The following is a 22501-nucleotide window of genomic DNA, read 5'->3' as shown; positions in this document are numbered from 1 at the left end:
GAGGACACCCTGGGTTTGTCCAGAAAAGAAGGACAAGACCTATTCAAGTGCTTTACCTTGGATCTCTCTTGGTAGAGACCATGCTGAAGGGTGTGGTGGGACAGTGTTAAATGCTGTGGAGAGATTGAGGAGGATCAGTGAGGCGGTCTCTCCCCTATCTAGGAGAGTTCTGATACTGCAATTAGTGTAGTCTTGGCGCTTTGATTTGAGCAAAATCTGGATACCACAGGGTCCGGTAGGTTGTTCTTTTCCAAGTGGGTGGCGAGTTTGAGATTTTATCTTTCTCTAGCACCTTGGCTGGGAATGGGAGTAGGGAGATAGGGCTGTGCTTTTTGAGGTTTTGGGGTCTGCGGTTTGTTCTTTGCGGACCAGTTTTACGTCTATGTGTTTCCACACCGATAACTGTTTAGCAAATGTGTTGGTGTGGACACCCATCCCGGGTAGTACAAGTCATATCTTGTATATGTCTTAAAAGGAATTAAATTATGGGAAAATGCACATGCAATGAACATTCAAATAGTGAGCGGGAGTTCATTTCTTTTTCAAAACTTACAAGAAAAATGTTAATGTATAGACTGTGCAGATTTCGAAACACATTGTGTAACTTTACCCAACATAATCAAGACTTGGTCTATGTCCTTCATCAGATTTGAATAAAGATCTTTCTGCCATTTGTGTAAAAGGTCCCACTCCTCTTGTGAGAAACAGGCAACGACATCCTGGAACGTTCGTCGTGCCTGTAAGAAAATATTGCAATTATAAACATTTAGGTTCTATTCAAATACTGAACAGTCAGGCATGATGTAGAACAAAATGCATTATAACATAAGATATGTTCTCCTCTGGCTCACTAGCCCTGCATGATAAAAGGATAAAATTAACGCCAGCTGACCCACACACTTCACATGTAATTGACAAAATAGTGTCTTAAACCATACCATCAAAGCCTTGCTGATATGAACCAAAATGGTATGGTACCAGAACTACCTCTATATTATGCGACAAAAATATTGTGTCCTAAATATTTTTTGCACAAATGCCACCACATTGTAAAATTTCTTATATTACCTCCAAACAATGGAGTGACCGGGTCAAAGTTGGGCTTCTTTTACGATCAAAGAAACGCCATGATTTCCTGAAGAGAGGAGGGGTCAACCTCTATAAATCAGACCTTCCTGAAATGCTGGACTCACCATAGAATGTATTCTAGTTTCAAAATTAAGATGGATTTGAATTATTTTCTGTGATCCTTTCTGATCATGTAAAGGAAGACAAGATTAAGAATTGAAACACCTTTGTTTCCTTATTTTGTCCTGCATGGTGTTCTCCTCGGTACTATTTATTCTCAAATTTTTGCTTTAAGCAATTGTATTTTCTTCAAGAATAAATCCCTACTAAGAATTCCAGATGTCATAGGTTTACTGCCTTGCTATTACCTCAGTTTTCAATCTTCATGGTCAATCAGGAACCGTAACATTGCTTGGGAGATTTTTTTCCCCCTTTTATTGGTTTTTCGTTCTCAATGGGACCCGCTTAATGAAATACAACACCTTTCACGTACATAGTTCTGCACAGAGTAGCACAAAGGCAACTGGGAGGAGTCTCCCTTTCCACTGGCAATCAGAAAGGGTCCTAACCAGCCATTCTCAGCTTCAGTCCTAGACAGACTAGGATGTCAACCGCTCTTAAATTTTAATAATACTACTGTATCCTTAATTTGACCTAGCACATGAGTTGCAACAACTGAGCCTTGAGAATTTGGTGCTTCAACAGATTGTGATGTCAAAGTCTACAGAAATCCCAGTAGTCCTTTTAAATGCCCCACTAGGTTTCTTGGAATCCTGGAGTTATTCTGAATTCTCTTATATTTTGCTTTGTACAGTTTACTCACGATCAACTCTAACTGGGTTTAATTGCTTCACTGGTTGTGCAGATTGTGTTTGACGCTTTCTATTCTAAGCTGACTGTTGACTATTTTGTAACATGTCTATACAACAGTTGTCATACCCGGAGTACTTTACTAGTCACATATGCGCGAATGGGGACATTGTTCATCTCTGTATTAGTGTCTGTCTGGATGTTACAAAGACCAATAAAGTGATCCGGAAAAAACAAAATTGCTTTCTTGGTTCAGCACTCACTTGGACAACTCAATTACCAAATCATTTTGGAACCTGAACTACAGTCTTTCGACACATACTTGGGAGTGTTCTGCCGAGGAAGCACAGGATTGTGAGGTGGATGTGTGGACTTATTTGATTCACTTTTATCAGTTGGCAGATGAGAACTTGGGCTGAATGATGACCATTTTCAATGTAGATTCAAGAATGAAATCAGTGATGAAATGATTTGTGCATAACGTTCTTCTTCATTTTCTGCACCAATTGATATAGTAGTAATGACTGAACATAGATCATTGGAGACCATAAAGAAAAGTCTGTCTCAAAGAAGTTATTTCAATTCCTCTCCAATCTCTTCATTCATTCATTCAGAGAATTCTATGGCCTCACTGTCACAAGAAAAGCCTCTAAAAATAGAGGTCCTCTGACTGAAAGAAACAAGCATTTGCAATGCAATAGGTCTCGCATTTACTCGGGTTTAAGCCATTGGCATTGTAAATGACAATGCCTTTTATTTTAGGTTTTAAAAACTAAAAACATAAATAAAAGGCATTCTCATTTACAATGCCAATAGCTTAAATTTGCGTAAATGCGAGACCTGTTGCATTGCAATTGCTTGTTTCAATACCAAGCATTGTGGCTATATGCTTATAAGCTTGCTTGGTTCTCTTCTGTGTGCATCGTGTTGACGCCTTTGCAACACTTTTACAGCTTCTCTGTTGCTTAAATGATTCAAAATGACGCAGAAAACTGTAGGATAATGTGGTTCATGGCTAAATGCTTATAAGGTCCCAAAGGCTAGACCGATTGCATTGCAAATGCTAGTTGATTCCTGTGAAAGGCTGGTGTCCTTACCTCAGGCCCATAATGTAAGTTGGTGCATGTATCTAGACTAGGAGCTGCGGGTTTAAGGAGATGTGATGCAAAGCCGATATGGAAATAACAACATTTGAATGCAATAGGCCTCGCATTAGGAAAGTTTAAGCTATTGGTACTGTGAATGAAATTTTTTTATTCATGTTTTGTTTTTGAAAATAGCGAAATGAATAGCTTTGTCATTTACAATGCCAATAGTTATAACTTTCGCAAATGTGACACCTATAGCATTTGTAATGCAATGTGTTGCATTTACGCAACTTACCTGTATTGATATTACAAATAACAATGGCTTTTAATTTTTTGTTAAACATTACTACTTAAATAAAGGTTATTGTAATTTATAATGGTAATAGCTTAACATTTTGTAAATAACTTTTGTGAGTATTATGTTCAGTGTATTTCATTGTGACGAAAATCCAAGAACAGAAGTGAAATATTAACATCTTTTTGTTACATTTGTAATAAAGCTTGAAACATTGAGAAAACATATTTGAACCAGGTGTTGTTGAATGGTTGCACAGATTGATGCTGTGGTGGCGCTGAGTAATGTTGTGATGGCGAACGAGTGATGCTGTGGCTTTCAGTGATGCTGTGGTAGCGAATAGTGATGTTGTGTTGCACCTGAGTGATGCTGTGGTTCTGAATGAAGCTGTATGCTATCCTATGTTTTGTTTTGCTATCCTATGCTTTGATTTGTTATGATATGTGTTGTTTTGCTATCCTATGCTTTGATTTGTTATGATATGTGTTGTTTTGCTATCCTATGCTTTGATTTGTTATGATATGTGTTGTGCTATGCTATGTTTTGTTGTGCTATGCTATGTTTTGTTGTGCTATGCTATGTTTTGTTGTGCTATGCTATGTTATGTTTTGTTGTGCTATGCTATGTTTTGTTGTGCTATGCTATGTTTTGTTGTGCTATGCTATGCTTTGTTGTGCTATGCTATGCTTTGTTGTGCTATGCTATGCTTTGTTATGCTTTGTTATGTTATGTTATTTATTTATTATGCAACTTATAACTCGCAGACTAAACCCGAAGGTATCAAGGCGCCTCTTCATGCTATGCTATGCGAGTGAGGGTGAGTGAGGGTGAGTGAGGGGTTTAAGGTTGTGAGGGGGTGTGAGGTTGTGAAGGGGTGTGAGGTTGTGAGGGGGTATGAGGGGGTGTGAGGGTGAGGGGGGGTGTGAGGGTGAGGGGGTGGGTGAGGGGGTGGGTGAGGGGGTGTGGGGGTGTGAGTGGGTGAGGGGGTGTGAGGGTGAGGGAGTGTGAGGGTGTGGGGTTTTGAGGGTGAGGGTGAGGGTGTGGGGTTGTGAGGGTAAGGGTGTGAGGGTGAGGGGGTGAGGGGGGTGAGGGGGTGTGAGGGTGAGGGGGTGAGGGGATGTGAGGGTGCGGGGTGTGTGAGGGTGGGGGGTGTGTGAGGGTGGGGGGTGTGTGAGGGTGAGGGTGTGTGAGGGTGAGGGTGTGTGAGGGTGTGAGGGCGAGGGTGAGGGAGGGCGAGGGCGAGGGAGTGCGAGGGTGAGGGGGTGTGAGGGTGAGTCAGCGAGACCGAAAAACAACAAGTATTCAGAAAAACAACAAATTATCTACATGTGGACAGTCACACCTTTGCAGGAAGCAGTGAAGGCAGGTATAGTTACAAAGAATGCGTGTGCATACAGTGCGCTGCCAAATGGGATTCAGGCCATATGATGCAGGAAAAAATGCACACTACTTTCACACTGCATCTCCTCTCATATCTGAGCTGCGCACCTTTACACATGCACTTATTTTAGATGATCCCTAGCTCAGCAAGACAAAGAGCTTTGTGCGACACCAGCCCAAACAGCTTCCCACCCCCAGTTTCATCTCTGGGTTTGATATGGGGTGATGTATCATGGCCACAGAGTAAGACCAAAAAAAATCTGGTGCAGGAAGCAATAAACTGTGGGGTGAAGTGTGCACCGATACAACACGTGTGTGTCAATCTGGCGTATCCACTTAGGTGAACCTATGTCCAAATGAAAAATGGGAACTCCAATGCGCTCACAAATAAAATGCACTGAGACGCGCAAGCATAAGGAGCACATACACAGATTCTGGCCCCTCAAAAATACATAAGTGCACTTGATGCACACCCAAAACACGCTATTAGAGTCAACAAAAACCGACATATACACAAAGCACACGGACGGGGTCTGGCGGGCAGATATGTCACAGTGCGTCCGCAGTGGCAGCTACTGATACACATATAGAGCAAACGCTTGCACTCACCCTTTGCTTAGATATAGTATACCTATATCTTAGTCTATATCTGGACACATATACACCTATAAGTCATTCCTATGGCCTTATCAATCCCGGAGGCAGAGTGCTTGGTTTTATGTGAGATGGTGATCTAGCATGAGCTGAGCCGGTCTGCAGCTTTCGGGACCAACTCCCTTAGCTGTTCTGGGATATTGCCATACCATATACTCTTAAGTGCATTATAATCCTCGTGGTTACTGGCTAACTTTGGTTTGGCTTTATCAAAACATGTCGTGTAAGGTGTCACATGCTTTGGAATACTACCCCCTCGCCAGTTCTGGCGACGGGGGTAGCATTCCACCCTTCTAGAGGGAGAAGACATGTTACTTTGCTTAAACGCAGTTAAATCGAACCAAAGCCCCAGCCTCACAAAATGGATGCTGCTGCCACAGACAAGTCTGGCCTCCTGCTGCTGACCAAAACTCTGGCAGGGGAGGCCTGGACAAATGGTATCCTGTCACAGGGAGGTGTTACACCACCCCAAACAGGAGATAGTGGATTGTAGCAGGGAAGGTTGAACGAAATTAGACACTGCCTGGGGCGCACAAGGCGTCCCATGCTTAGCCCAGTTCAAACCGGTGCTGGGGCACTCCAGCCCCAGCTCTGGTGCGAAACTGGACAAAGAGAAAGGGGTGTAAACTCCCACTTCCTGGGTCCCACCCATAGGAGAGACCTAGCAGGTGATCCAGCCCCTTGATTTGGAATAAAGGTAGGAGCTGTGCCAATGCAATTTAGATAATCCTGACTGAAACTTTGAAACAAAACTCTGGACCCTTCGACATCCTACTCAACGTAGAAGACTGAAGAATCTCCCTTGTGTTCAAGGAGTGGCCAACCTGTGCAAGCAGGCACTATCAGCGCAACAAGACTTTCTTTGCCGTTGCTCCCGCCGGAGCTCGAACGACAGAGACTGACAAGACCTGGACTCCCAGACTTCCAACAGCCCGATCCACAGTCCTAGCAAAGCTTAGACCCGTGGAGGCGACGAGAGACGTGGGACCGGCCATCTTGAAAAGTCGACGAAGTGCTTCCAGCGTAGCCCCCGAGGTACCCTCGATGCTGTGCTTTGGGTTCTGAGAAGCCCCAGCCCCGAGCAGCCTGTGCTCCAAAGATCACCTCTCCACACTCTCCAAGTGCTGCATGGGGCCCTTTTGCACTTTTCCTGCTCGACGCGTTGTCCGGTAGCTTGCCCGTTGGCTAGTGGACTCGGCGACGACGAAACACCGAAACTACACTGCTGTTCTGGTTGCTTCAGACTGGCCCGAGCTCCCCCGGAAAGGAGCCATCAATCTGACTTTCCCGTTCCGATTAAGAAGACATCTTCGCATCCTGCGTGGGTTGCCTTTGCCAAGGCTTGGTGACTCTGAATCGAGTACAGACAACGCACGTCCCTCATCCGAGATTGCCCGTGGCGGGAGGTCTGCAAGGAATTTGTCGAGGGGTATATTGGGCCGCATAGTAACGTGCAAAGCTGGCTGCTAGATCTGCTGGGGCTGTCATGGATTGCCCTGCCTCGTCTCGAAGTCCCGGTAGGGACTGCTCCTGGAAGGTACCCTGGCAAAGCCTATAAAGCATTGTGCTGGACTTATCGCCCCACTGGTATATTCTACTCTGTGTTGCCAGCCACAGTTGTAGAGCCTCGTCAAGTAGCAGAGAGGTATACGACTGTTGCGTCAGTAGCAACTGTCCAACGTCTTCCGCATTCCCTCCTGTATGGCATTTCTCCTCCAGGTCTCGGACCCGACCCGCCGCCTCTTCTATATCCTCCCTGCGTGTCCTACGGGCCGCCGCACACAAGGCAATATCCACCCCGCGGAGCATGGGTTTTAGAGCCTTCCAGAGGGTCATGTCGTCAGTTTCGGACCTGTCATTGTCGTCCCAGTAATGAGCTATGGCCTTCCCCAATAAGAGTCTGATAACTGTCTTGTTGTAGATGCCACGTGGAGAGGCGCCACCTAAATGGCTGCCGCCTCCTATCTAGATGTAAGTCCACCGTTGTCGGGGAGTGGTCAGACAGGCCGCGTGGCAGCATGGATGTAGAGTCTACCCTCCCAATCCAGGTGAATAATCTATCCTGGAAAAGGTCTTATGTACTGGCTCCAGGTCAACAAGAGAATCACCTTCCGTCTCCTCACCCACGGACACAAAGCCCTACACAACCAAGGCCCAGGATACCTCAAAAGCCGCCTCAACTTCTACGCTCCCAAACGCCAGCTTCGATCGACCGGCCACGCCCTCGCCGCCGTACCCCGCATCCGAAGAGCCACCACAGGGGGACGGTCCTTCTCCTACCTCGCTGCCAAGACTTGGAACTCCCTCCCGACCCACCTCCGCCTGACCCAGGACCACCTCGCCTTCAGAAAGCAACTCAAGACCTGGCTGTTCGAGCAGTAGCGGACCCCCCCCCTAGCGCCTTGAGACCCTCCGGGTGTGTAGCGCGCTATATAAATGCTCTGATTGATTGATTGAAACGTAGGTATATTCCCAGCGATGGGTATGTTGGTAACACCATGTATCAACCCAGCCCATCCCGCTCACCATGTCACTCAATTTAGTGGGTGTGTCTGCTAGCAGTGCCCCCCCCCCCCTTGCCTATGGCGGTCCATCCGCCCATTCATTACATCATTCCAGTCACCGCCCACTACCGCCATCACGTCTGGGATCTCGGCCCATACACCAAACAGCTTTTCTATGAGGGGTCCTTGTAGTGGGGGCGGGGCATACACACTACCAAAGACCATCGGCTCATCACCTATCATTCCTTTAACAAACACATACCTGCCCTGCGCATCGACCCATTGCGTCTCATGAACATAGGACAGCCTGCGATGTACCAAGACTGCCACTCCCCGGGACCGCCTCACAAAGCCAGCATGATATACCTGCTGCTATCCGTAACGTTGAAAACTAAGGGTTTTGGTGCCCAGGAGGTGCGTCTCCTGCAAAAGTAGTACATCTGCCTTTTCTTTCTTCCCTAGCCGCAAAACTGCGCCCCTCTTTATTTTATCAAGCAGCCCCCATACGTTCCAGCTCACAACACGTAACGATTCCTTCGGAAGGCCTGTCATGGGGGTGTCAACCTCCATCTATGGGCAGAAAGGTCAATGGCCTGGGTGTCAGGGACCACACACACACACAAAGTTTCAATAGGACTTGAATGGACACTGTGCCGTCGAAAGCTACCCCCCTCTCTAATCCAAGTGCTCAGTGCGCTCGCTCAATTACAAAACAGCGCGATGTCGGAGGGATTCCGGAGGGAGCCACCCCTCCAACTGAGTCAGGAAGGCCTCCATGTTGCCCTTCTCACAGCCCTCCGGAAATCCCACAAACTGCAGGTTGTTTCGCCGAGCCCGCCCTTCCACATCCTCAGCCTGGAGTGCAAGACCCTTTTGAATCCCTTCCATGTTGGCTACTTTCTTCTTTAGGGTCGCCACGTCATCCTCCACACCCGTGATTCTGGTCTCAGTCTCAGTAATGCGGGCAACGGCATTCCGCAAGTCCTGGAGTAGCAAAGTAACATCCGCCCCAACTGCCCCAATTTTCGCATCCAGCATGTCTCTAGATTGCGTTATTGCCGCCATAAGGGCCGCGTTGTCCGGTCCCGACACATGATGGCCCCCCGAGGCCCCTACCCCTCCATTCGGCCCTGTAAACTAATTGGTCCTTGTTTCGTAGCGCCGCCACTGTTGCCTCATCATGATGGTCCAATAATTTTTGGGTACAAGGCCCGAGCCCGCTGCGGGGGTGTTGGGCGGCCGCACTCGCCGCCTCAGATGTGGATCGCAGTCAGGGCCTTTTCCGCTCTCCCGGGTTCAGAGAGGTTCTGTCCCTACTTCTTAAGTGGTCTGTATGCCGGCTTGTACAGTCTTGACACCTCACTCCAATGCGTCGTCGCCCCCATCCACTATCGCCGTGCTCGGTCGTTCAATCCCCAGCGCCCGATGTATGCCCTGCCTCAGTCCGGGAACTACTCCGGGGATGAGTTTACCCCTCTACAAAAGTTCCCTCCTGTGGATTTATGAAGCCTCGTATGCTTGGCTAGCTCCAGGGCTTGTGGGAGATGGCCTGCCTCCGCCTCTGCTGACCTCCACGCCACTGCCAGGCCATCACCGCTTGGGGCCCAGTCGTCAATTGCCAAACACTCTCGTCCCCGGAGGCCTACCTCACGGTCCGACCTAACCGCCCAATGGGGGGGGCATCCAGCGGCGTGCTGCATGTGGCGCGCAGTGCTACACGGGCCCCAGCAGGGCCTGCATCGAGCCGCCAACCTCAGCAGGAACACGCGCCGCCTCGGCCCTCAGGTATCCTTTGAAGGGGGAAGGGGAGGGGGTGGGGAGGAGGGAGGACAGAAGCCCCTCGGCACTCTCAGCCCACCAGGCCCCCGCGGTCCGACACGACCGCCGAGTGGGATCTGCCCGTGTCACTGCTCCTGAGGGAGTACCCCCTCAGGGCCGCTCACCTCTTGTCGCCAGCTTACCCCACAGTCGCCGGCGTTCCAATTCCACGGCGATGTTTAGGTCTCTCTGCCGCCTCTGCCCTGCACTGTATTAGCCGATGTCCGTAGCCTTGGGCCTCTTTCAGCCCGAAGTGCAATCAAGCACACTGCTCCTCGCCGGCCCCGGCGTCGCCGCGCTTCCGCCTGGGCTCACCAAACTCGAGGTCCCGGCTTCTGTGCGCGGTGCAGGCCTCACTGTTTCGGGGCCCGGACCGCCGTTGTCTATGCGCCAATTTCACCCAAATCGCTGCCAGGGCTCGCCCGTCACCTCCGATAGCTGTTCACCCAGTCTGGACGCCTCTGGGTCAGGGTAATGCAGGATAATTAATCGGATATCTCGCCGGCGGGACGGAGCTCTCTCAGGCTACGTCCACCATGCTTGCAGTCTTGGCCACACCCCCCTTTGTTTACCGATTATGCTCCTGTGCTCATAAAGAGTTAAGGGGAATATTCTAGAAATAAATACATATATTTTGTAATATATAACTTGTGTGGTGTCCTTTCATTTGGTATTAAAAGGGATTGCATATGGTAAAACAGCTGGCTTCACATGCCCTCTTGAGTTTAGCCTAGGACTGCTTTGTCCACGCTACGATTAGGATAGCTGGTCTAGAAGGTTGACTTGCGACCAATCACCATAAGGGTCGTTTGGACTGGTGCAAGGTGCTCACTAGAATAGTGAAAACCATATACCAGGCCAACTTCTCACACCCATGCCTTATAAGTAGGACAGAGAATTTCAGAAGGAAGGTTTCAGACAATCAGAGATGGCGTCTCAGTGAATGACTGCTGCCCAGGCCCTAACTTAACTAATGAAGGACAGCTCTGAAGCATGATCGGATACTGAGACAGCATCAGTGGATGAGGAAAATGGTACAGGTTCTGGAAGCAAGTGTTCATGCAGCAGAGTTCCAGCCAATGGCCGATCTTCCACAGAGAGAAAGTACTAGGGTAGGCCAACCCTGAGAGCAGGCACACGCGGTAACAAGCATAAACAGAGTACTCACTTGGCAGCCCCAAATTCCCCTGTTCACTGCAGATGCTGGATGTAAAGTCAAAACAGCAAATGTTTAGTTTTTTGCTATTTCCAAGTTAATTCTGTTGTAATGCCCTGGGACCATCCAGACCATGACAGGTCGTTCAAACTTTAGCCTGTTATGAAGCTTGTATGATGGAACAGCACATGCTTCTCCCACGTATGCCTTTACAACAGTCTGAACAACGCCTATACCTATACAACCCATGTCTTTACCATGCATGCCTTTACCAAGAAGATACATTGGATTACCTTAAAGTTACCTTTACTATGCATGCATTTACCTAGCTTTTTTTTAAAAGAATATACAAAATATATTTAGCCAACATCTTTTAAATGTAAAAACATGTATATTTTCACCAAAAATAAAAGTACTGATGCGTTATGTTCTGATGCATACATATGCACAAACAACTCAACATATCGCATCAGTACGCAAATGTTTATAACAAAAACAATTCAAATATGAAAGAAATAGCTTTTCTATTTTTATATAATGTGTAATTCTGTCCCCAAACAAGATGGCAGACAAAACCTCAAAGGAAGGTCAAAAATATGTTTTTAAAAAAAACGATATCTCATCATAAAGTGCGAAAAAAATCTCCAAAAGAGTAAAGAAAGCCTTCAAAGAACAGTTAATTACTATTCAGATTAAACCAAAATAAATAAAATCTCTTATTTGAGTAAACAAACTTTTCTTTTTTAACAAATAATGAATAACATTCACCCCCAAACAGGTGACCGATCTTAACTAACTTTTTTTAAATCCATAGGCACAGGAAAAGTGTCCCAAAAACATAGAAAAACTGGCTAGTGGTATGAAATTCATTGTGTGGTGCGTGAAAGGCGTGTGAATGTCCCATAAAGTGGCTGGTGCCTTGACATGGCTTTACAGCTCACCGTCAGTAGTCCTATTCAAATTCTATCATTAGCATTTCTTCTTTGATGCCAACACTTCTGGAGGTGCCAAAACCAACTGGTGCAAGTCTGTACTTCAGTAATGGATGGATTCTGAAGGAACAGCCCCTCACATTTTCGAAAATGAACACCCTGTGGTGTCTAGGTGGGTATCACTTGTATTGATCAAACTCACTTTCCCACAATGCCCTGCAAACTCTGCAATAAATCTGGCAATTCCTGATAATTATGAGTTTATTCATCTGGATTGAGGAGGGAAGCTGGGAGGAGGAATTGGGCTAGCCTTTAAAGACCATCTTAAAGCCCAATGGTTGGCTACAACCTGCAAGGATACAGTGGAAATGGGTATCTTCAGGGTCTCCATGTCGCCTACGGCGACCTGGGACGGAGCCTTAATTTATAGCCCTCCAGGACCGAAACTGAACTTTGTCAACTACTATCGGAATTCCTAGCTATGCAGGCCTTGGCCTCCAGTAACTTCCTCTTACTGGGGGATTTTAATTTTCACGGAGAGGATCTGTCCAACCCAGATGCCACTCAGTTGATCCCAAGCCTACATGATATGGGTTTACTGCAACAGGTTCGCGGTCCTACCCATAGCGCAGGCCACATGCTGGATATGATCTTTACGAACATGGAACACCTACATTTTCACTTTTCGCGCTCTCTGACATGGGACTAATATTTGATTCTTTTCTCAAGCCCACCTAACAGTGACTGTTCTAACCGAAAGCCTTCCAACCCTTTAAACTCACAAAGGGGTAGACCCTGGCAGAAGCTCACCTTGGAAGGGTTCAAGGAAACTTTTCCACGCTTTAACAAGGATTCTGGACAGGGTCTTCAGGACACTTCCGCCAAGTTAGCTAGCTTTAACTTGGCTGTGGTGCAGACTCTGGATGTGGTCATCCATGAGTGTAAAAAGAAAGACTCTACCCAACGGAAATCGCCCCATGGTATTCAGGGGACCTAAAAATAGACAAATCTTCATGTAAAACCTTAGAGCGACGATGGAGAAGAACTAAAGATGTGGTGGATAAACAAAGGTATAAAGCAGCTTTATCTTGCGATCATCATATAATTAAAACGGCTACATGTACATTTATACAGCTTCAAATAGAAGAAGCCGGAAACTCATCCAAGGCATTGTTCGATATTTTGAAAGATTTTGGCTCCCCACCTGCTTGTAAACAATTATCTGTAGAAACACAGGAGCTTTGTGCCTCTTTAGCGACATATTTTCAAAATAAAATCTCATTCATTTATGATAGTTTCCCTACTAGTTGCTCTGACAATACTAGATCCACTGGGGTCACTGATGTCTCCACTTTAGTGCATAACAGTCATCTTAAGCACTTTGAAACGATTTCACTGGAGGATTTAAAACATCTACTTCAGACAGCAAAATCGGGATCTCCAAGTGACATATGCTCCCCTAGTACAATGGCCCTTCTCTCCTCCATTTGTGCTTTGCCAATCCAGGGAATTCTTAACTCCATCAAAACGGGCTTTATTCCAACAGTCTGGAAGGAAGAATATGTCCGACGAATTCTTAAAAATAAAAAAAACGACAGCAGATCCGCAGGTCTTGAATAATTATAGACCAATATCTTTGCTACCCTCGTTAGCATGGCCGGACTGGCCGTTGCGGGCACCAGGTAATCCCCCGGTGCGCCGCAAGGGTGGGGGGCGGTTTTGGGCACCCTGGGGGCTGTTTTTGTTACAGGACCGTTTTTGCAGAAAACCGAAAAAGAGCTTACTCGCACCCCCAACGAACCCCCGGCGGGAGGGGGCGGGGCGAGCACTTTGACAGGGCCGGTTTTTGTTCCCAGTCCGGCCCTGCTTGTTAGGGAAGACACTGGAAAGACATATAAACAAACAATTGAGCCACTATTTAGAGATAAACAAGATCCCGGACCCCTCACAGTCAGGCTTCCGGCCAGGCTTTAGTACCGAGACCGCCTTACTGGCAGTCACGGACTCAATAAGACAAACCCTAGACGAAGGTGGATCTGCAATTCTAATCCTCTTAGACCTCTCCGCAGCGTTCAATACTGTCTCCCATCAATTGCTGCTGGAGAGGTTACAGGAATGCTGCATTGAGGACATCGCCCTGAAATGGCTAAAAAGCTTTCTGACAGATAGAGGGCAAATGATCATGCTGGGCCCTTACAGGTCTCAAAAGTTTCGGTTAGACAAGGGAGTACCACAGGGCTCCTGCCTGAGCCCTACTCTCTTTAATGTATATATGGCTCCTCTGGCCAAAATTGTTCGACCTTTTGGATTTGAGATTATATCATACGCTGACGATACTCAATTGATCTTCCTTATGGGATCAAATTCGAATGAGGAGAGATTTCGTTTTTCGGTTGGTATGATGGCCATTTCAAGCTGGATGAGAGAATGCTGTCTCCAGCTTAACCCAGGAAAAACTGAGCTTATGCTTCGGGGAAGAACGAATAATCTCAACATGGCCAGCCCAGCTGGGGAGGGCTCCCAACCCCTCACCTTCAATGAGGAGTTTGGGAATACAATTTGGATGACAAACTAACTATGAAGGATAATGTCAAAAACATCACAGCCTCCTGCTACTATAGCCTTCGCCTTCTTCGTAGAATTATCCCATATTTGCCAGTGAAACATCGTAGAACGGTGGTCCAGGCGATGGTGGTGAGTCGCTTGGATTACGGGAACGCCCTATTGGCCGAAGTGGGTGAAACTCTGGTAGCGAAACTCCAACTCCTCAAAAATACTGCGAAAAGGATTGTCTTAAACCATCCTTCAGGATCTCCATCACTCCCAAAGCTCAGAGAGCTTCATTGGCTCTCAGTGAAAAAGAGATTATTCTTTAAGGTCTGTTGTTTCACCTTTAACACCATCAACGGTACAGGTCCCGATTACTTGCAAAAGAAACTCTGTAAGCAGTCTTCCTGCCGTAATCAGAGATCAAATGCTATGGCATTGTTTAAGATCCCTCGCAATTTGACGCACCCGTTCGGGGGGCAGAGCTTTCTCATACATTGCCCCTAAATACTGGAATTCATTACCTGAGCCTCTACGTAAATGTTCTTCCTAATTGGTCTTCAGGAAACATCTCAAGGCCTTCCTATTCTAACCCTTTTGGCTTTGATACTCCATTCCTCCTCTGGTTTTCTTTGCCTTAGTAAGCGCTGCGATGCCCCTGGGTGAATCATGCGCTATATAAGAGGACAATAACATAACATAACATAAATGGCTAAGATCGTGCATTCCCTTTACATTTTGTGACAAAAAGTTCAGAAATCTGTAGTGTTCCACAAGTTTCCAACCACCCAGCGTTCTCATAGCTCTCCTCATAAAATGGAACCCAGTTTTTTTGGGTGAGCCTAGCACCCACAACAGGCACAAAACACAAACTTCGAAGACTCCCACTGACCTTGTTTTGAGCCGTTCAGAATTTAAGCACTAGGCCCAGCCACACAAGTGAGGCAGCGCTATCAATCAGGGCAAGTAGGGTAACGTTGGATGGTAGGAAATTTGTGTATTTTTGCAGATTCCGCAACTTTCCATCACAGAAATGTGAAGGAAATGTGTGTATTTGATCAAAGATTGAGGTCTGCAGGGGCTTCTTGGTTAGAAAACCTTGTGAGATAAAATGTAAGTCATGCCATCTTGGACCACCCTGGTTGTATAGTTTTCAGAAAAGTGTGGGTTTGGTAGGTCTCCCTGGGTGGTGACCAACAAGCTTCAAAACCCAAAGTTAGCCTCATTGCGAACAGTTGGTTTCCCGAGAAAGGTTTGAGGTGTCCATGTTGCGTTTTGGACGCTTTCCTATCAATGGCTCTTGGCCCACCCATGCAAGTGGGGTACCATGTTTATCGTGACAAGTGGGGTAATGCTGATTGGTAGGATTGTTGTGATTTCCTACTGGTTCCAGGCGTTTCCGTCACAAAAATGAAAGAAATAGGGCGCAGGGGATGGGGAGACGGACAACAAGGTAAAGGCCAAAATCCAATTCTACCCACACTGTAAAAAAACGGAATAGATTCTGCTGGGTGAAATATGATGTCTCCAAGTCGCTTTTTAGAGTGCTTGGTGTCGCAGGCACTAGGCCCAGCCATTCAAATGGGGTTCCATTTTTATCAAGAGATCTGTGTTCCCACACATTAGTAGACCATTTGTTTTTACCAATTGATTTCTCTGCATTTCTGCCTTCCAAATGTAAGCAAGCGTGTTAAAAAAAATGACATTTTGCAAAAAGCCCTCAGAATCCCATGCTAGTATGGGTACCCACTAATTCAGAGATATACAAAACTACTACTCTTAAACTCAGCATCCGGTGGATATTTCAGAAATACATAGGTTTTAAGGGAGAACCTACAAACATTCTATATCTCCGCTACCAGAAGGGTCTAGCGGACTTAACAGTTATTGCTTTTATAAATCTGCCATCGTGACAAGAAGTTACATATGAAAATGTTATCACAAAATAGCTTTTTTTCTTATTTAATTTTCCTTGCTGAATTCAGGTGCCACCCTAGGCCCATATCGGAGACACACAGAGACTATGCTAGGGACCCCGAAAGTCCATCTGCAGCAGCCTGTCCATGGCAGTCGGACTGCCTGGGTAACGCTGTCGGACAGGGACGTCGTCATCTCTACGGCTGTGCTTGCACAGGCACTGCCTTCATTGTAGGGAATATGATCCGACTGATGCCCCAACAGGCTTATTGAGCCTGTTGAAAGAGTCTGTCAGTCCTTTCAACTGTAGCGGTCCGTCCATCCGCATTGCTACCACATCACAATGCGGCGGTCAGGCCACAATGCTGGATGTCGGTGGGACCGCCACTGACGGCCTAAATCACAAGTGGTCACTGGAGAGAGATCTGTTTAATGTTTGCCGTACAAGTGCCAAATGAAAACACGCATTAATATAAAAAAATAAGATCGAGGAAACAAATGAAGACTTCTCTTGTATTTATTTCCTTGAATCTTAACAGCATTCTTTGGAATCTAACACACCAGACCACAAAGACAGCAAGAGTCGAGCCCTTTCTGTTCAGGTGAAGCATCTTAGAACTTAACCTTTAGGCCCCCTGTGAAACGCAATAAATTCGCACAAGTTGTATGAGCTCAGCATTAAAAAAACTGGTATAAAACCAATTACAACAAATTGGTCATATATTGCAGTTGTACAAACTCAGCTGGAGCAAGCAATACCGGCACTTAGCCATGGACGTGCCATTGGTGGCCTTTCAGTATATGTGTCCGCATCCCTAAAAATTAACTCTGTTCAATTACAATCACCAGATCCTAGTATTCAGTTAATTAGACTAACAGATCAAAACACCAATAATTCCATGTCAACAATTTTGGTTAATTATTATACGCAACCTAAAATTAAGGAGAAAAGGTTAAAGAATGCGATATTGTGCAATGTCATTACTGACCTTCGTGCTTCAGACCCACTATCCAATATAATAATCACTGGTGATTTTAATTCCAACCTGATCCTAACACCGGAAGAGGATGATAAACTATTAGTTGATAATATCTACTGGGGTGTTCCCCAACAGATACAATGTGGTGCAGGAACTCGGAAGGATCGACTAGCAATCCAATTAGTGACTGAACTGGAGTTTCTTGGGTTGCGTGCATTGAATGGGAGGTTCCCTGAAGATCAACCCCCCAGTAAAACGTACTATGGTCCACATTCTCAATCCCCCTTGGATTTTACAATGGTTAGTCTTTCAAAAATCTCCTTGGTGATCAGCTTTCAAATCGAGTTTACCCTGTTGAGTGACCATGCAATGCAACAAACCATAATTAACCTCAACAAGGAAAGATTGCAACCGTCATATATGTTAGAAGGGCACCTAAGTTCTGTCAACCTGAAACGCATAAATTGGTCCAACACCAATGATTACGAGTGGTTCGCAATAATGAAGGACACATTGCGTGAGATCGGGAATGTATCAACAAATGCGATCCAAGCATGGTCTCATTTCCTGTTAAAATTAAAACAAAAAATGAAGCTGCCTGTTGTGAAATCCAGCATAGACGGACCACAGAAAAAACACCCGAAAGAGTTACAAGATCTGCGTAGACAACTTAAAAAAAACTCAAAGGAAGTTACAGCCGGCTGACCGTGGTACTTGTCAACGGGCCAGCTTCCGTGCCCAAAGAAAAGAATATAAAAATAAGGTCTGGGAACATAAAAGGTCAACTAATGAGAGTTTTTGGTCCAAACTAATTTTCAGGTCAAAACTTCCTCACACTAATACATTTTGGCAAACCATAAATCAGCTAACAAGACCTTGTAACGCCCTTACATCAAATGTGCAGGAATCAGAGTGGGCATCGTTTCTTGCTACAAAATTTACAGATATCTCGACAAAATCTCAGAGTAATGCTCTCTGTCCAAACAGTCAAAACAAAATGTGCCCCGTAGAAGAACAAGGGAGTCAACCTTTGACTAGCAATCCCTGTAACGTACCAAGTACTGTTTCCCAGAATAAACAATATACGGCGGAAGAGATAATTAAACTGGTCAAAAAAGCTAAACCCAATGGGGCCCCAGGCCCGAATGGCATCCCGCAAGCGGCGTACAAATATGTCCCGGAATTTTGGGGACCTTGCCTGGCGCAACTGTTTTCCGATGTGCAAAACTGGAACAGAGTACCCGAAAGCTGGCAAGGATCCATATTTATGCCAATCTATAAAGGTGGTGAAAGATCAAATCCGAACAACTATCGCCTAATAGCGTTGCAGGACGTCGAGGCAAAATATTTTGCATCGATTCTCTTAAATGATTTGGTCACTTGCTCAAGTGAAAAAGAGCTGATTCCCATTAATCAAACGGGGTTCAGGAAGGGGATCGGTACAACAGCAAATATCCTATCCATCACTATGATTGCGGAGAAGTGCATTACGAGTAAACAGGACTTGAACCTGTGTTTTATTGATCTTCAGGCTGCTTTTGACAGTGTGCATCGCAACTTATTGTGGTCGAAATTGAGAGCATGGGCTATAACGGAGAGTATCCTAAGGGGTCTGCTGCTATTTTATTCCTATACCTGGTCGCAAGTAAAAATAGGGGATGGCACACGGTTGTCGAGAAAAGTTTTTACATCAATTGGACTTCAATCTCTTCGTCTCTGATCTTTCCGGGAAACTGAACAATTGTAATGCTCACCCACCTAAACTAGGCGACCTATAGCTCACCCATTTGGCCTATGCCGATGATATAGTACTCATGAACCTAACGAAAGTGGGTCTAACCAGATTAGTAACTGAACTCTCAGCATTCCTGTTGGCAAACAAGTTGGCTTTAAATGTTTCAAAAAACAAAACCATGTTGATAACCAGCCGCTGTGGATCTCATTGCAATATTTGGCTAAAAGGAAAACCACTAGAGAGAGTTTCAGCATACAAGTATTTGGGTTTCTATCAAGACGATAAGCTTGATTTTAAAGAACAGAAGAAATATCCGAAGCAAAGAGTGGGTGCCCTGATATTCGGACTAAGTACTTTGACAAACAAGAATTTACAATGCAACGGTCTCGCCTTTGCAAAAGTTAGAGCTATTGGCATTGTAAATGACAAAATTTTTATTTATGTGTTGGTTTTGAAAACAGATAAATAAATGGCATTGTCATTTACAATGGCAATAGCTTAATTTCTCGCAAATGCGAGACCTATTGCATTTGCAATGCAATAAGTTACGTATTTACACAAATTTAGGCTATTGACATTGCAAATAACGCGTTTTATTTATGTTTCAAAAATCAAAACAAATAAAATGTCTCACACTGCTGTCTCTCTCACACTACAGTCTCTCTAGAACACACAATGCTGTCTCTCACACACATTGCTGTCTCTCACACTGCAGGTGTGGGTTGTGGGATGTGGGTTTCCAGCTCATATATGGAGGGTGGAGGCTGCTGCGTTTCATGGGTATTTGTTTTTTTTTACATACTCCCCAGGGCATAAGTAGTAGCTTCAGAAGCTTTTGTTTTGGGGGGGGAGGGATGTTGGGGGTCAGATCTCAGCCCAAGCCCCCGACCACTCTTCATGACCTTGTGCCCTCATGCCTCGTAAACGCAATTGGCTTATGATTTTGTCCCCGGCACAGTATATATACCAAAACATTTCATAACATATAGATTAACGTAGCAAATCATGGCATAGACAATACCAGATGACAGCATGATAAATACCGTAATATACAGCGTAGTGCAGAACAACACATAACACAAGGCAGCGGAGCATAGCACACAATAATATATAACAAACATATGAACACATATAGCATCCAATAGCAAAGCAAAACATAGAACATACCAGAGCACAGCACGATGTGCACCATGGCATACAGTGCAGTGCGTGACAACACATAACATACACATGGCAGAATATAATAAAGCGTATCACCACATACCAAAGTATAACTCAACCCCCAATCTTCACTTGGGTGTAGCACTTTATGAAGAGAAGCGCTACTGGTTAAACTGGAGACTGCCGGACCATAAGTCCTGCGTGCAAAACACAGACCCACAACTTAACTGAACTGTGAAGTGTGAGGCAAACCGTCCCATGCGCATGTCACCTCATCTGGGCACCGGGTTGCATGTGCTTTGACTCCCCTTCTGCCAAGCGCTATACGTGCCTGAATCTGTGATAGCTCAAAGTATGTACACAAGAAGACACATTCATCCATTGACTGTACCTTGGCAGAGCGCAACAACCCCACATGGCCTGTGCAAGCAGCAGGAAGGCTTGGGGGCTCTATGCGACATGCCTATGCATAACCGAGCACGCTCCCACACTGTACCCACGGGGCGGGTTAGGTTGCGTTTCCGCCTGGGGCTGGCAGCAGACAGTGGCGGTCGTTGGTGTGCGGGAGGACCTGGGGGGGGAGTGCTTGCAGGAGAGATCTTGCATGAGGGGGGTGGACGCATGCAGGGGGCCTTTCGGGTTGGAGTGCAGTTGGGCGGGCGTTCGGGGGTCGGGGCGGGGGTCGGGCACGTTCTGGTGGAGGATGCGGTGTTGGTGCTTGTTGCACTCAAGTGTTTCAGATTGGGGTTCAAAGGTGGGAGGAGCCGGGTGCACAAATGCTCCATGAGTACAGTAGTGACTACGACTAAGAATAAAGCTTGAAACATTGAGAAAACATATTTGAGCCAGTTGTTGAATGTTTGCACAGATTGATACTGTGGTGGCGCATAGTGATGCTGTGGCGTTCAGTGATGCTGTGGTAGCGCATAGTGATGTTGTGGGGCCACTTAGTGATGCTGTTGTTCTGCAATAGATAGATAGAGTGAGGGCGATAGATCTAGAGAGTGAGGGCGATAGATCTAGAGAGTGAGGGCGATAGATCTAGAGAGTGAGGGCGATAGATAGATAGAGTGAGGGCGATAGATAGATAGAGTGAGGGCGATAGATAGATAGAGTGAGGGCGATAGATAGATAGAGTGAGGGCGATAGAAAGATAGAGTGAGGGCGATAGAAAGATAGAGTGAGGGCGATAGATAGATAGAGTGAGGGCGATAGATAGATAGAGTGAGGGCGATAGATAGATAGAGTGAGGGCGATAGATAGATAGAGTGAGGGCGATAGATAGATAGAGTGAGGGCGATAGATAGAGTGAGGGCGATAGATAGAGTGAGGGCGATAGATAGAGTGAGGGCGATAGATAGAGTGAGGGCGATAGATAGAGTGAGGGCGATAGATAGAGTGAGGGCGATAGATAGAGTGAGGGCGATAGATAGATAGGGCAATAGATGTGTGTGGTTGTGTGTGTGTGTGGTTGTATGTGTGTGTGCGTGCGTGGTTGTATGTATGTGTGTGTGTGCAGTTACAGAAGGATGTATGTGGAAGAGAGCAGCAGATCAGCACAGGAGAAGAGAACAGGGAGTTGGAGAATTAGGCGGTGGAAGGGAACAGCAGATCAGCACGGGAGACGAGAACAGGGTTTTGGAGAAGGGGGCGGGCTGGAAGAGAGCAGCAGATCAGGATGGGAGAACAGAATAGGGAGTTAAAGAATGAGGCGGGTGTAAGAGAGCAGCAGATAAGCACAGGAGAAGAGAAGAGAACAGGGAGTTCAAGAAGGAGGCGGTTGGAATAGAACAGCAGATTAGCACAGGAGAAAAGAACAGAGTTAAAGAAGGTGGCGGGGTGTTTGAGAGCAGCAGGTCAGCTCAGGTGAAGAGAACATTGAGTTAAATAAGGAAGCGGGTGGAAGCGAGCAGCAGATCAGGATGGGAGAACAGAACAGGGAGTTAAAGAAGGAGGTGCGTGGAAGAGAGGAGCAGATCCGCACAGGAGAAGAGAAAAGGGAGTTCGAGAAGGAGGCGGGTGAAAGAGAACAGCAGATCGGCACAGGAGAAGAGAACAGGGAGTTAGAGAAATAGGCGGATGGAAGATAGCTTAAAGATTATCACAGGAGAAGAGAACATAGAGTTAAAGAAGGAGGTGGAGTGGAAGAGAAAAGTAGATCAGCACGGGAGAAGAGAACAGGGATTTAAAGAAGGAGGTGGGGTGGAAGAGAACAGCAGTTTAGCACAGGAGAAGAGAAAAGGGAGTTACAGAAGGAGGTGGATGGAAAAGAGCAGCAGATTAGCACAGGTGAAGAGAACATGGAGTTAAAGAAGGTTTTGTTGAAGAGAGCAGCAGAACAGGACGGGAGAAGAGAAAAGGGAGTTAGAGAAGGAGGTGGGTCAAAGGACAGCAGATCAGCTCAGGAGAAAAAAACAGTTAAAGAAGGAGGCGGGTGGAAGAGAACAGCAGATTAG

General features: G+C 46.1%; 1 pseudogene across 1 annotated transcript in view; it reads right to left on the bottom strand.

Annotated features, from left to right (window-relative positions):
- LOC147700300 (uncharacterized) overlaps positions 1-22501 on the bottom strand; it is a 443984-nt pseudogene that overhangs the window by 346577 nt on the left and 74906 nt on the right. The window contains exon 2 of the transcript XR_015299397.1: positions 611-737. The product of XR_015299397.1 is annotated as an uncharacterized LOC147700300 (transcript). The remainder of the gene's footprint in view (positions 1-610; positions 738-22501) is intronic.

This window comes from Lissotriton vulgaris, chromosome 8, assembly GCF_964263255.1.
Source record: "Lissotriton vulgaris chromosome 8, aLisVul1.2, whole genome shotgun sequence".
In the NCBI taxonomy this organism is placed as follows: domain Eukaryota; kingdom Metazoa; phylum Chordata; class Amphibia; order Caudata; family Salamandridae; genus Lissotriton; species Lissotriton vulgaris.
The sequence above is the reverse complement of the archived record's forward strand: the minus strand, read 5'-3'. Positions and strand labels throughout refer to the sequence as shown.